Source organism: Dipteris shenzhenensis, chromosome 1 (assembly GCF_047967505.1).
Source record: "Dipteris shenzhenensis isolate YYH24624 ecotype China chromosome 1, Dip_SZ_1.0, whole genome shotgun sequence".
Lineage (NCBI taxonomy): Eukaryota > Viridiplantae > Streptophyta > Polypodiopsida > Gleicheniales > Dipteridaceae > Dipteris > Dipteris shenzhenensis.
Genome location: NC_141596.1, coordinates 67383300 through 67396046, shown reverse-complemented (window position 1 = coordinate 67396046; position 12747 = coordinate 67383300).

Here is a 12747-nt window from a genome sequence, read left to right as displayed (position 1 = left end):
CCTATGGCGCAAGGAAGTGATTGTTTTCAAAGTGTGTACATCTAGTTTCTCATAGTCGTGGAGGTGGAACGATTGTGGGTGGCTTCAAAACTGTCGAGCTCCTAATTATCGTAAAGAGCTCAAGTGAAGTGTAGCAGTATATATACCTCTCTAGGCTGGGAAGCATCTAGACAGAGGAGACTAAACACTTTACCAAGAAAAATGTTACCAAGAACTCGGGCAACCTGGCACATGCATGAAGAAGTACTCAAAAAGACCACAATCATGGCAAGTTCAACCCGGTAGTTTCTGCATAAAATGTCCTCAGTGCTAGCCTTACATGAATATGTTAAGAGAGCAGTAATTTACTAAGTCTCGCAGACGGGGTCTACTAAGTCTTGCCATATGGAGCTCTAACAATGCCTTGCTCCTCAAGAGCTCGTATTGATTTCCGTTTGGAAACCCAGGACTGTGGTCCCCCCCCTAGACTTTCATTCCAGTAGATGAGTAAGTGGGTAGTTGTGAGCCAAGAGCCATACATAGAGACTCATCAAGGTCTAATGAGGGTAGTGTAAAGTTCCAATGCAAAAATCTAACACTGCTTGAAGCTACATAAAAAAATCCCTTCGTTGAGGGATTGAAAAATCATGCCTATGTGGGAGGAGTACGCTTACCTATCACTTGTGATACTAGTAGCCTTCGCATATTTAGGTAGCATAGCATTATCATCACTTGAAGGGTAGTTGAGTTGCTCAACGATGCCAATCCCCATGTCTTCATGGGCTAAGGCTAAGCTCCTCAAATTTTGCAGCCATCTCACGTGAGCAATGTGAAAGCAGGTAAAAGAGTAAATTGAGTGGGTACGCCCGTTCATGAAGATGAGGATCTATCGTGAAGAAGTCTAGGGAGGAGTTGACTATCACATAAGGGCATAGAGTTGAGCTTCCCAAGAGTCTTAGCGGGGGAATATCTCTACCCACTATCATAAAGACCCCATTTTTTAAGGCACATGTCCAATAACCTTATTACATAGCACATTAATGACAAGGTCCTCAAGGTGCTTGTAAAGGACTGTTAGTTTGTATCTTTTACAATAAGATCCTCAAGATCACATGCCAACTAGAGTCATTAAATTCCACGAATGGTTGAAACAAGGTGCCTTGGTTCTCCCTCTATCAATTAATACCTATTGTACAAGTGTCCATTCTCTACCTTTATTAATGCCACTATTAATACACAACCCATTAGTAATGGGCAACTAAAGTGCTGACAAGTGTTCCATGCATACTTGGTGAGGGGACCACATCTTTATTCACCACGTGGTGGTCCAAGTTTTTCCAAGCTTTAACCAAGGACATTTTCCTTTCTATAATATTTAATTATCAAGTTAAGAAGAGGTCTAAATATATACAAATCCTTGGGGTCTAAACATATACAAATCACATCCAACCCATTTTGATTTCCCTTATCATGATTAGGTATGCTAAATCTATCCCCATCAATGCATAACTCATGGACCCCTAATCAGTAAAAATTTCAAGGAACCCCCTATCCTATAGTAAGACATAAGTAATCATGGCTAGGCCATAAAGTTGGAAATTTAAATCAATCATTCACACACACACTCACTCACTCACACTCACATTCCCCCATATGTTTTTTGTTTTTAATTAATCCAAATCCCATAAATAAGGACTTTATTAAAATTTTATTAATTAAACCACACTCACCCATACAATGTAAACTTTGTGTTGACTTCTCAATCTTGTTTAAATTAACTAAATATTTCCAATGCAAAATTATTATATATTCAAAAATCCAAAACCTAGTAGAAGTGCTTAACGTTCTTTGTTTATACAATACTTGTTCCTTTTGGCACCAAATTTTTTTGGTATAGATGTGTGGCTAATGGGGTGTATTGGTGTCCATTAAAGAAGAAATCAAAAAACACTATGAATTATTTAAGAGTGACCGATTAAAGACAAGAAATAATGACATAATAGTTCATCAAACACCAATTAGAGGCAAGCAGTAATGGCATAAGAATGAACCAAAATTCAAAGATTTAAAAATCCCCCTAGCCCTAATGCGCATGCGATTGCATTGTAAACACCAATAAGTAGCAAGAATAAGACAGCTAGTGACATAGATGCTGATTTTATTTAGCCCTATGCGAATGGTGCTTGTGCTTTTTCTAACTAATTTAGATATGAAACCTATTATCTCAAAGGCAACATTTCTATTGATTTTTTACTTAAAAATATATTTTTTCTTAAATAAAGAAAGCTAACAATTCTTCTTTTTGGAATGAAAGAATATGACAAGGTAGTGCTCATGATTACTTGTACTCTCCTATTATTTTCACTAAATTTACTAAAGAAACTCTCAAGAAAATAGCTTATTGATACTTTCTTTTCCTTATTTGAAAAATCATCCTTGTGCATGCATATAAGGAAAAAATGTTTGAGACATCTAAGTTGAAAAATGCAACTAGAGTTTGAAAAAATTTCGATCAAAATTAAGAATTTTAAATAATATTGAGTTTGACAAACATAAAGATGTTAAATCCTCAGGCAGTCCAAGTTTCGAGGTCAGGGTCCACTTACCTGCCACTTCCAAACAAACTAGATGTTAGAACATCATAATTACATTTGGGTAGACAAGTAATGCCTATTTTCCCTGGCTTGTTATCGCTTTACCTAGGAATATAGACAACCATATGGATTCTTAAGTGAAGTTTAAGTCACAAGTGGAGTAAGGAGCGAATGAGTGCATGGGTTAAGAAGGGACTAGAGGAGGTATGTGACGATTAGTGGGCTTGGTATGTGGGGTGGTTAAAAAGAAAGCATAAAGGGAAGATATCACAGGGGTACATAAAACAATAACTCATAGTTAGGAAAGTATTCATGTGTGTGTGTGTAAACAAAAAAGTGATTGTGTGTGAGATACATTTACTATCAAATTTATTGTGTGTGTGTGGCCCACCCCCAACCCAGAAGGTAAGACCACATGGTGTGGAGTAAGCCCACCATGTGGAACTTACACCCCACCTACTAATAATAAGTGAAATAAAGTGGATCTATATGATAAGTGTCAAAATGAAAAAATAATGCCGATAGTAAATGTGTAAACCACTTTATGACAAAAAATATATAAGTTAGTAAAAAATAAGGTGGATCACAACATGACTAGGGACTATCCATGCTAAAGAATTATCCAATGGATGTGAACTAATTGTATGGCACTAGCTCGGCCAAAGGCTAGTTAGGAAACCAAAGTGTGTGTTTAGATTAAAAAGTCCCATCAACAATTAAGCCATACAATTAATTCCATCAATTGGATAAAATTTTTAAAAAAGGAAAACATATAAGGAAAAAATATTTGAGACATCTAAGTTGAAAAATGCAACTAGAGTTTGTAAAAATTTCGATCAAAATTAATAATTTTTTAATAATATTGAGTTTGACAGACATAATATTCAAAAAAGATGTCGAATCCTTAGGCAGTCCAGGTTCTGAGGTCGGGGTCCACTTACTTGCCACATCCAAACAAACTAGATGTTAGAACATCATAGTTACATTTAGGTAGACAGGTAATGCCTGTTTTCCCTAGCTTGTTATCCCTTTACCTAGGAATATAGCCAACCATCTGGATTCTTAAGTGAAGTTTAAGTCACAAGTGGAGTAAGAAGCGAATGAGTGCATTGGTTAAGAAGGGACTAGAGGAGGTATGGGACGATTAGTGGGCTTGGTATGTGGGGTGGTTAAAAAGAAAGTGTAAATAGAAGATTTCATGGGGGTACATAAAATAATAATTCATACTTAGGGAAGTATTCATGTGTGTGTGCATGTGTGTGTGTAAAGAAATAAGTGTCTGTGTGTGTGAGACACATTTACTATTAAATTTGTTATTTTATTTTATTGTGTGTGTAAGGGGGGGAGTTTTTTTAAGGAAAAAAAGGACTCCAAGACCCCATAATTTGAGAAAAAAAAGGGATCCTAGGTCCTAAGTGTGTGTGGGTGCACACAAATGGGCACCCATTTGCATGCTCATGCACACGTAGGGCCCAAAAGATATTTTTTTCAATAAATAAATAAACCTAGACAACCCCCCCATAGCACACACACACACTCACTCACTCACTCACATTCACACATGTCTTTTTTGTTTTTAATTAATTAAAATCCCATAAGTAAGGACTTTATTAAATTTTTATTAATTAAAACACACACCCCTAGACAATGTAAACTTTGTGTTGATTTCTCAATCTTGTTTAAATCAACTCAATATTTCCAATGCAAATATATTCAAAAATACAAAACCTAGTTGAAGTGGCTAACTTTCTTTGTTTATACATTAGAATAAGAAGACTAGTGACATAGATTATGATTTTACTTAACCTTATGAGAATGGTGCTTGCGCTTTTTCAAACTAATTTAGATATGAAACCTAGTATCTCAAAGGCAACATTTCTGTTGATTTTGTACTTAAAAAAAATATTTTTTCTTAAATAAAGAAAGCTAATAGTTTTTCTTTTTGGAGTGAAAGAAGATGAATTGTGTTAGAAAGGAAAAGTACAAGAAATCTCCATTGGGGAGCCAAATATAATATCTACAAAAGGGCACACTTTAATGCAATAGGTGTTCTCTAAAGGACAGCAACACCTACAAGCTATATGTAATATGACGGTTTTATTGGTAAGTGCTAAAAAAATGACCACTTCCATTACATCTGCCTCAAAAAATGCTAAATACTACAATAACCTTCCCTCTAGGTTTGATGGCTTGAATATTTTTTGCCATCAATGGTCAATATCCTTGAATTCCATTTGACATTTCTCCCCACATGCTTGGAAGATGTTGAATGATGTTTATCTAATAAACTGTAGAGAGATTAGTTAAGAATCTCTAGCATTCATCCCTCATGTACCATGTCGATTGCACCCTATGCTTCCTTGCTCCAACACTAGCTACTACCAATAAGCACACAATTCATCACATGTGCTTGTACTTGAGGGGTCTACTTCTTGTTGGTAACATTCTAAACTAGAGCCATTAGAAAATTACAATGAGCATGCATCATGTAGCTTGCATCCTATGCTTTGTTGCTTCACCACCAACTATCAAGCACTGCATTGAGGTGAGTCTTGTAATGGAGCCATAAGAGGATTTGAAAAATAGCTTTGTAGACACGGAATCAAAGCAACAAAGATTCTAGATTAGCACAGGTTTGGAAGCAACAAAGATTTGAGATTATAAGATAACGAAACGATGAGAAGAAATTAGATTTAGGGGTTGAAAAGTGATTATGGTAAGAAGAAGGATTTAGGGGTTGGAAAGTGGTTACGGTGAGAAGAAGAGTTTAGTTGTTGGAAAGTCATAGGCATGGTTTGGGGAAAGGTTTAGATGGGTTTCAGGCCATTTAGGCAATTCTAAAAAAATGGGGGGAGTGGTATCCGTGACACTTTTTGGGAATGGGGACCATCTTGGGGTGTAAAGCAGGGCAAGATAAATGGGAGGCCCCTCTAAGTAGGAGAGAAAAGGGACACTTTTTGGGACCATCAAAGCCTAGGGAGATGCATTTTTTTGAACTCATATGGGGGTGATGTGACACTGTATAGGCCTTATTAGTTCTTTATCCATTTTGCTAATCCACTCCTTATGAGGTACCACTTGAGTCCAAAATTTCCCTAATGTACTTAGGTTGGCATGAATTTTTTTTTTCAAATGCAAATCTTAGAAAATCAAGTGCTCAATTGGGTTTGGGACAAAAAGCTATGTGACCATAGCATTGATTCTATGTTGATCACCAAAAACTACCAAGCTTTGGAAACCAATATATCTTTTGATTAAAAAATCCAAATAGGGTCATGTAGCATATAGAATGAAATGGCAATACATGATTCCATCAAGTTTAGAGAAGATCCACTCCTTATGAGGTACCACTTGAGTCCAAAATTTCCCTAATGTACTTAGGTTGGCATGAATTTTTTTTTTCAAATGCAAATCTTAGAAAATCAAGTGCTCAATTGGGTTTGGGACAAAAAGCTATGTGACCATAGCATTGATTCTATGTTGATCGCTAAAAATTGCCAAGCTTTGGAAACCGATATATCTTTTGATTAAAAAATCCAAATAGGGTCATGTAGCATATAAAATGAAATGGCAATACTCATTCCATCAAGTTTAGAGAAGATCACCCATTTTAGGCTATCATTTTGCAAGGGTAGGGATGGTAGGATAGCCAATTAGGCGCTCCTTTTTCAAGGGGGTGCGTGAAGCTCTTGAGAGTCCTGTATTGCACTCTAAGTTTAATTTAAGATTCTTTTCAATTGTTTTCTAAATGTAAAATTGTGTATGTTTTTGTGTCATAGATAGCATTGAATCAAATTTGGATTATGTGTTATAACTTCATTAGATTAGTTTTTAGCATATTGTGTATTGTGTCACAGTTAACACTCTATACCATTTTGGATAATATGTTGCAAATCTTAACACATTGTGTTATATATGCATTCTTGTTTGTCCCACTTGACATTCTATCCTAATTTGGATTGTGTATTGCAACTATGACATCACTTTATTACATACATAACGTTATTATACATAATTACTAGTTTCAAGTTGTTAATTAGTCTTATTTCATGACAATGTGTTGCAACCTTAAGACATTGTAGCATCATGATCCCAAGTTGGTATTCTTGGTTTTGGTAGTATCTTTCATGACTCCCCGATTGGCACTCTATTCTATTCTTGTTGAGTAGACATAGTGTTACACACCTGATAAATTGTGATTAGAAATAGGAATTGCTTGGTTGACACTCAATCAAAAGGAAAGATCTTGCTTTGCAACCAAGTTATAGAGATTTCATCCCTACTACACCCCTAGTTGACAGGTAAATGTTATTTAAAGATAATGTCTTTATCTCCACATGCAAAGGTAGGATAGATACCAAGTGGCTTGAAGACCACATTAACACTCAATAAAAGTTATACATAGTACAAATTATCTAGACAATATCTCGATGTATACAATAGTTACACATCATATAAATAATATTAAGAAACATATACAATTAAAGATTGTCATGTATGTCATGCATATTATGGTTACATGAAATATTGTTGTTTCCTTGTATATACACATGTTTTTTTTTCACTTAGCTAGATTTTGACAGCACATCTATTAAATGTCAATATTATGTTCTATAGAGTCTTCTCATTTTCTAATATTATGTTCAAGGCTTTTTGCTATCTAATATTCAATAATATTTTGATGGTTCAAGATATTGCATGGCAGACACAGGTGAGAAGAGGATGCATTGTAAGCATTCAAAGCTCACACAACCTCAAAAAAAGGTCCTAAAGAACGAGAATGTGCATTACTTAATGACTGTCAATCAAGATTTCATTGAGACCGCTTTCAACAATGGTGAAAGCAATGTACAAAATCTTGTAATTGGCATATGACCACTACCACATCACCCTCCATGCCACCTCATCATTTAGATCACCCTCTTGGGATCAAACATTGGCCATCCTTCCAGAAGCCAAAACTTTTGATCCAGGTGGAAAAGCAAAAATGATCACCATATCGTGCTCTACGCGATGAGTACCTCAGATCTTATAAGTGACATTTCTACAAGTCAACATCATTGAATCCTCATCATCGGGACCACCTCATGATCCATTGCAGCATACCCAGCTCATAAAATTCTTTTGCAGCATTTGATGCTTCGACGCGTAGTCTAGCTAGCTCAGCTTTAGAGGAGATTAAACTCCACCAAGCCAAGTAAGCCATTGCCACATTATCTGATTAGTTCCCACCAGTCTTAGTCCCATCAGATCTATCATCGTGGGGTAAACACTTTCACACATTTAACACCAATTCAGTACTATTGGCATTCGACAATTCATGACACATTGTGACACTTGGCAGAGTCATCTCCTCTTGGATTCAGGATTGTTGCACATTTTCACACACACATGCCACCCCTGTAAAGTCACACATTGTTGTTTATTCTTTCGCATTGGTTCTTGCACACATACATCAACCTTGTACAGCCTCTTGGCCATGCCCAACACTCAGTTGTCATCATTTCATTACAAGCTTAATCCTTGGCACACAACAATCCTTTCATCACATGACTTGGTTTGGATTTACAAGATCAACATAAGCCCCTAGTGGTAGCTCAAGCATAAGCCCCCTAGTGGCAGCTTTTTTATAGTGTTCTCATGGGTAGATGCTCTTGCCGGTACATGGGCAAGCCTCTTGCACATAGCACCATCATGGAGTTATACACATCACAGTTGATGATACACCAATCATGACTGTGAATGGATCTCTGAGTGGAAAGAGAACCTTCTTTGACAATTTATTGCCATAGGGTATGTACCGATGTATGATGTAGACTTGAGCCTCATTGTCTCACCCCCTTTTTTATCATTGAGATGAGAGGTACTGTGCACAAGGAAAATAGTAGTGGCGACAAGGGACATCCCTACCTGATAGACCACTTGAGTTCAAAATGCCCAACTACTCCTCCAAAGACATAGTATCACTAAGGTATTTTTGAATAGCATCTCCACCAATCAGACAAATGTCTCCCCAACCCTAAGCCTATTAGCAGTAACCAAGGAAATCCTAGCATATTCTATCATACGCTTTATTTAGATCTATACCAAATAAGACACACTTTTGACCCATTGTTCCTAGAATGAATCTCATCTATTCATTGTCCACCACCTTCATGCAGATTTTCCTAATCCAGATTGTCAAGGCTTTGGCAATCACTTTTTATGACAAAATGAGGCACCAATCCCCAACCTTTCTTTGCAAACAACTTTACCAACCTTGACCTTTATGACAAAATGGTGTGCCAATCCCCAACCTTTGTCCTATTAGGCCTCTTTGGAAACAATTTTACCAACCCTACATTTAGATCTTTAGACAACATCCCCTTACTAGCAGCTGCATTGGCCATTCTAACAAAATTAGCTTTTGTGAGATCCCAAAATTCCTTAAAGAATTCCTTTGTCAATCCATCAAGACCTGGGGACTTCTCATTTTCCAAGGAGTCAAGAGCTTATTACAACTCTGCTTCTGTAAAGTCTTGAGCCAATCATACTCTTTGAGTTACTAAAACTTGGGCATTCACACCATCCAACGCTTCTTGCACTTTTTCATTCCAACTAGCATTCACCATTGGTGGGCTCCAACTATTGTAGCCAACTCTTTCTTTAAAACCTCTGCAATTTTCCAAAACCCAGTCACCAGGCATCCTTTGCATCCTTTACCTTGTTAATCAATTATCTTTCATGCTTGCGCTTTAAGGCATGGAAAAACATATGAGAGGGCCTCTCACCAGTAGTAGCAAGCCACCATAACTAACGACTCTAAAATTCATCACCCCTCCTTATTCATGTATATGCCTATAATCCCTCTTGATTAAGATCACAACAATCAACCAAATCCCAAGAAGCACACAAACCCTCCCATGCCTCCGTTTCAACACAAGACAATGGTTGTTTTCCGTGCGATCTATCATTCTCCATCACTGCAATGTTTCAATCCACACAAAGAAACCATTTAGATCTAGAGAGCTGATCCTTTAGAAAATTCCACCATTCACTTCTTTCCTCAGAACCATTTGGGGCATATATTTAAAATTTTATGAGAACCCACCACTAAACCTCCTTGTTGCCATTGCAGCATATGTTGGTGAACCTTTTTGCTCTCCTCTGTTTTCCTCTACGTGAGACTACATGGCCTCATTGTGAACCTCCATTGCTAGGGCAACTCTTGAGTCAGGGTTTCCAACATCCTTTCCAAGCACCGCAGCTCCTCGGGATCCAATAAGCAATGTCTCTTCACTCCATATGCCTTGGAATGATTGAGGACATGACACTCGATGAGAGGCTTGCATGCACAACGTTCCTTCCCTTCACCAATCAAACAATTCTTTTTCCTTTGTTATTGTTTCCTATCTCTTTCCCACTCCCTTATGACTTGCCGTTCAAATGACTTGAAAAGCAAGAGTGAGTCAGCAATGTCGTTGCTTGCTTGCATTTCAAGACTGAATGTCCAATATGTTGCTTGAACACCATGCCTCTCCCCATCTCGCAATCCTACAGATGCTTGCACCTACAAATCCAATTTCAGATCACAATGCAATCCTTTACATATTGGCAACCCTAGCTCTTGCAATCCTACAATACTATAATCAATCCCTGCCTCGTCTTGGAAATCCTGAAGCTCATCTTACAAACCTACTCTCGACTTACTGCTATAACTACTTGCATCACGTCTCTTGAAATCTTGCAATTTCATAATCAATTTTCATAGTGATTGTTTTCGATTGATTTATTTGCTTACCATCATGGATGTATTACAAGTTAGAATGAAAAATCAAGTACTCATAGAAAATGCATTACAAACATTCATATCGAAGCAACAAAGGAAAATTACTTTCGCTACATCTTGGATTTGTTTTCTCTAGAGAAGAACATTTTATTAAAAAACTCCTTAGTGACACAAACACCAAGGAAAATAAAACTCCCTATGAAGGGTATAAAATAAAAACAGAAGGATATCCCCTTGGCTTGCCACCCTATGAGGGATTACCTTGTTCAAAGGGTTGAACAAAAACCACTTCAGTAGTTTAGCTACATCTTGGAATCTAATTATAGCGGCGGTTTCAAATTAATTCATCAGCTTACCATTGGATGTATTACAAGGGAGAATCAACAATCAAGCACTATAGATGCATTATAAACATTCATATCAAAGAAACAAAGGATAAGTGCTTTACTTATGTCTTGGAATTTCACAGTGATTGTTTCCAATTGGCTCATCCGCTTAGCATTATGGATGGATTACATGGGAGAATAAAAGATTAGGAACCCCTAGATGCATTACAAACATTTATATCAAAGGAACAAAGGATAATTGGTTTAGTTGTCTCGGGAACTCATAGTAATTGTTACCATCATGGATGTATGGGCAATTGCTTTAGCTAGTAGCATCTTGTAATTTCATTCTTAAACCGTTGGAGACTATCTAGATCTAATTAAGTGCAGCATCATCTTGAGCTATGGCATCAAATTTTCTTTTGCAGGTAAAAGATCAAATTTTATAAAAAATGTAGCAAAAACTATAGAAAAGAGAAGATCGGCATTAACAAGAGGGGCTACACATCAAAACCAATATTTACAACAAAATCCGGTGTGTAGCTCTAAGGGCAGATTTTTTTATTCCAAAGAAGTGGGCGATTCTTGTGAAATCAACTATGAAATCCTCCATAGACAGACTAGACACCGGCATCTTCTTGAACACCACTCTGTTCCAGACCTGGGTAATAATTAAAGCCCTCACCAACTACCAAATCTCTTGAGCTCCTCATTCATACCATTTTTAAATCACCTACCAATGCAACCTTCCATTTGATGTTGAAATGAATCGGCACTAAATAAAATCTTCTCACTACTCCTCTCCAAAAGCACGAACAATGAAGTAGTCCCATAGTAAATGAAATTGAGTCTCTATCTATCTTCCACACAACGGGCATAAAGGCGAAACTCTCGGGCTCCATGTAGTGATCCTATCTCTAACTGGCAACTTCCCTACCAAAAATCTCCATAACATGAAGTTAGTTTATAAGAGGGGGAGGCTTTCCAAATCCTTTGAAGTCTCATAGCCCAAATTTATGTCCTATCCAGAGGAGCCACAGTTTTCCATTGTTCTCTTGCAACCGTAGCAACATTCACTGAAGCCCCCTCATTGAAATCCTTGAGAGTGAGTTTTGAAAAAGGCTTTCCATTTTCCCATACATACCCCTTGAAAGAGCTACTATCCTTGAAGAAAGGACTCCTATTTAGTTCTCCCAACCAGCTCTTTGATAATTGCAGTCTCAACATTAGATAAAGCAAAAGTTTCTTTGATGCTGGCAGCATCCAACCATTTTTGTCCAACCAGATCCGAGATTTCTCTGAATGTGAACTCTTATCCCTTTCCTGAATAGGCACGCAACAACTTTGGGATGGTTGGCAACCAAAGCCAGTCCATCAACAAATGCATGCTCGTTTAACTAGATTGACTTGCCCAAAGAGGCATCACCGTGTACCCGACCAAGTAGAGCCTTGAATTTTTTCTTTCTAGATCTGCAGTAGTTTAGCCACGAACTTTGACTGTGGGATCCTGACTAGCAAATGAGACAAAATGACATCTTGCCAGGGCTAACTTGAGCATCGTGAGACTGATCAAGTGTCTTGCTATTCTAGCCCATGGCTTTTCGCTTGCAATAGACATCGGCCATTTCGAGCATAGCATCTCGTTCTTAGTCTTCATGTGCATTAAATTCAGGGCCCCAATAGATTTAGGTGTAGTAGGTAGATCCCAAGTGAAGGGGTGCCATCTACCTTCCCATAGAAACTTGGCAATACAATTGTCCACTTTCTTTAAACATGCATTAGAGAAAGGCATCAAAGACAATACATAAATGAAGAGTGACTCCATTACATGTTTGGCAATTGTAAACCTACCAACCACAGAAAGAGGCTTACCTTGCCACTTCTCAAAGTTACCTTTTATTCTCTAAAAGGCCCAATCAAATCTGTCTTTGAGAGATACCCCAACTCCGAATGGGCAATCAAGGTATCTAAACACCTGACCTTAAGGGATCCATGTAAACTGAAAATTCTCTGTCCATTCAGGTTTGTCTTCCCATGATAGCCACAAAGCAGTCGACTTTTCACTATTAACTTTTGAATG